Source organism: Protopterus annectens, chromosome 13.part0 (genome assembly GCF_019279795.1).
Source record: "Protopterus annectens isolate FY-2018-M chromosome 13.part0, PAN1.0, whole genome shotgun sequence".
Taxonomy (NCBI): Eukaryota; Metazoa; Chordata; order Ceratodontiformes; family Protopteridae; genus Protopterus; species Protopterus annectens.
The window spans coordinates 1,012,853,661-1,012,857,742 of NC_056747.1; positions in this window are offsets into that span (position 1 = coordinate 1,012,853,661).

Below are 4,082 nucleotides of genomic sequence, written 5' to 3' on the forward strand. Positions count from 1 at the left end.
AACTGTTGAAGAGTCAGCATCTTGAATTTTGGAATGTCCAGAAATGTGTTTAGAGTGGATAAGTCCAGAATTGGATGCCATGATTTGTCCTTTCTGGGTACCAGGAAAAGGCTTGAATAGAAACCTTGTCCCTTTTCCTCTTCTGATACTGGTTAAATAGCCCCCATGTTCATGAGGAACAGAACTTGTTTCTGGGCCTCTGACCACTGATTTGGGGGCAGATCTGGCCATCCGTTTGGGATTGGCAACATGTGGAAATGAAATCTGTATCCCTGGGATACTATATTTAAAACCTATTTGTCCTGGGTAATAAGTTGCCAGTTTCGTGCATGAAGTGCCAGTTTTCCCCCCATAGGGGCGGCTAAAAGGTAAGTGCTTGGTGATTGAAGAGGGAAGTCATTGAGACTGTTTACCATAGGGAAGTGCCTTGTTGTTTCCAGATTTGGAGGTGAAGGCACCCCATTGTTTTGTCCTAAATGTTCCTTGTGACTGAAACCTGGAGCATTTGGAATGTCTTGATTTGACTTGAGAGGCTCTTGAGGGGACTGGAAAGGACCAATTCTTAGTAGACCAGTACCTACTAAATCTTGGAGATTGCACTTGTAAGAAATCTTTCACAGTTTGCATAGATTTAGCATTATCTTCCATCTTTTTTAACACTTCTTCAGCCTTATTACCAAAGAGACAATCCTGTTGTAAAGGAGCATCCAACAATTTTGCTTTAACATGGTCCGGCAGAGTTTGCTCTTTGAGCCAAGCATGCCTTCTTAGCACATATCCAGTTACAGCAGCCCTGCAAGAGGCCTCCAAAGGATCAAAACCACATTGCAAAGTATGTTTTCCAACTTGTTCAGCTGAATGTAATAAATCCTGCAAATCTTTATTTCCCACACAGTCAGATATTAACATAATTTTCTGTTTAAGTAGTCCTATGATATGCTGTTGATATTTAAGCATATGAAATTGACAGTTTAAAGCCATGATTGCCAAGGTTGCAGACGTGTAAACCTTCTTACCCCATCTATCCAGCGCCCTGGAATCTCTATCAAAAGGGGTAGGATTTTTAGCAGTAGAGGCCTTAATGCCCTTGGGAACCTGAGAAATTGTTTCAGGATCAGCAGTAGAATTTTTGTAAAGGAATTTGTGGGAGTCAGGAACCCAGTAGTATCTGTCTGGCTTACTAGGAGCCGGAGGCAGAGAATCAGGAGTCATACTAGATTCTGAAAAAACATCATCAACAATGTCTAGAACAGGAGGTATAGCCAAAGACCTATGCAGATGAAGAAGAAAATCCCTAAGTCTCTTTTTAGATTAAAAAAAAAACTGACTTTCCCAGTGGAAATGTCCCCTTAAGGTACGTAAAGTTTCTCCAAAAGAGAAATCCTCAGGGGGAGAAGCAGAAGGAATGGAATCTTCTGCATCAGAGTCCTCATAAGTAGGTATAGATGAATCCTGTTCAGAAGAAGAATCAAAAGAAATAGAATCCTGATCAGAAGATTCATAATCAATGTCTTGCCTAGGCCTCTTAGCAGGAGGGGGCTGGCTACCCCTGATCAAGGTAATTAAATCTTCAGCCATTTTGATCATTTGTTTTTAGGCATAGGGACCTGCACACGTGGCCCAAGCATCAGTTTTTTAGACATAGAAGTAGATTTTGGCCTTAGTTTTGAAGATGGCATTGGTTTAATATATAAATCTTTAGGCCTGAAAACACCCTCAGAAGCCGGTGCCTGCACAGCAGCTCCAGACCCATCTAAGGTAGAGACATCCGCGGGTTCAATACTTAAAGCATCTCGTGGCATACTGGACTCCGAATGGGTCTCAGTAGAGGCCTGCGAATCAAAAGTAGCGGGCATCAGGGGCTGCGAAAGCGCCTCATTGAGTACCGGCGAACTAGAGACTGGCTTAGGAGAAGCGTCGTCATCAGTTTTGGACCTCAACGGCCTGTCTCTTTCTTTTTCTTTGCATTTTTTTAAGTATTCCGGTAGTCGGATTGCTAACCAACTTCATTTCTGGATAGTTAAATCATGAGCCAAAATATTTAGAAGCAAAAATGTACCAATGTTTAATAGTGCGTTGATTAAATCTAGCACAAAACCGACAACAAGGTACATTGTGATCAGGGCCTAGGCAAGGAATACAGTACAAATGAAAATCCTTATGAGGTATTTGCTTCCCACAAGTAATGCAATTATTAACTTTTACTGACATCGGTAAGGAGCAAGAAAAGGTTTCTCCAACGGGGTACTTAGCTTTTAGTTGAAGACTTCGGTTCTTAAACTTGAAAATGAAAATTTCAGGGATCTGCTGCCTGGCACTGGCAAACTGCTTCTGCTTCGGACACTGCACGGCAAGAAAGACTGATGTAATGGTGTCAGCTGCATGTTTTATGCCCCTGACGACCTGACGTCATGGAAGAAGGGACAGCAACCGACGCAGGACCCAAGACTTTGTTAATCAGGCCGACTGAGGGTAACCTGCCAGCAGATTACCCAGATGTAATGACTGCAACAGTGAAATACGAAGAACATCATATGTTTTGGGAGTGCAATGATTTGGCAGACTTTAAACATTCCCTACAGAGTACTAAGTCAGAAATATTGGGTGAGCAAATGGTTGCTACTAAGGAAATTATTATTTTTTTAAATTTTTTAGCTGAGATATAGTATGTGAACTGCCTAGACATAGGGAGGCCTTGTTAAGTTTAATTCTGGTGGCTGTCAAAAAAGCGATTACTAGAAAATGGAAATCAAAGTCTGCACTAACGTATTTGAAGTATTGTACACTGTAACCAAGATAAAAGAACTGGAAGTGGTATCTTTACAAAAGGAAGGAACAAATTGCATAAAAAATGGATATTGTAGGAATAATACATGCAGAATAATGTTTTGGAGGAGGAGTGGGGTTAAAGGGAAGGCAAGAATAGATGAATTTATGTAATGCTGATTTGATGATAAATATACAAAATAATATATGTGATGTATAATGTTTATAACTGGGAATACGTTAATATTGTTTTCTTTTATATAAATGTATGTTTGGCCATGTTTTGAGTGATAACTCAATAAAGGTGGTAAAAATAAAAAAAAAAAGAATCAGAGACAAAATGACCAATATAATGGACAATTAGTAAATATTACTCTAATTCACTAAAAAATAATAAAACAGGTTGTGCATCCATCTCAACTGGCTAGATCTTTGCCCCATGGTTTTGGTCTGTTCTTCACAAAATGTGTGGTTTTCTGGCAAATCATTGAGGATTTAAGTCACTAAATAATGACATACATTTCAGTTTCAGTCTTCATATCTTTCAGGAAATCCATGTAATTGCAAAACTTATTATCCCAGCAATTTCATAAGTTTTATTTAAAAATTGTCCCTGATTTTGGGCCTTTGCCCCCCCCCCCCTGTTATTCTTGGCTTTGTCTAGATTTCTTGAACTTAGAGGTTGAGAGGTATGATCAGCATGCATTTCCTAAGCAATAAAAAATACAAAACTCTAATGTCTGGAATTACTGACTGACTGACTGTAATCATAAGGGATTTATTTTGCCAGCAAATCAAAAATGTTAAGCAGGACAAGGTGAAAATATCATGCAAAGTCAGGACAGTTGAGTGGTACGTATGTGAATGTGCACTGTGTTCAGACACTTGAAACACATGCATTCTTGCTGGGGTCAATACAGATATAGAAAAGGTGAAGCAACTATCAAGTCATTTACCCTGTTTCTCTTAGCGGGAATCCAACACATGGCTATTACTTAACCCTGTTAGTGGCATATGTAGTCCCTTCTATTATGCCATCATATTTGTTTATATGATGACATCTTTTCACACCTCCTTGTTTGGATATGCTGTGTTGTCACTTCTGATGTGCAACCTCAGAGCTCATATAACTGTTCCAATATATTTTTAAATGTGAGACCATGGTACTAAAAAGCTTTTTTCAGGATTCTGGACACGAATGTCTCCCTTGAAACTTTCTAGAACATTTCTGTAATTATGGTGAGAGAGAGAATGCTAGTTACCTTACAGCTGAAGGGCAAATGGTGCAGATTTGTAGGCAGACCTTATTTGAATCC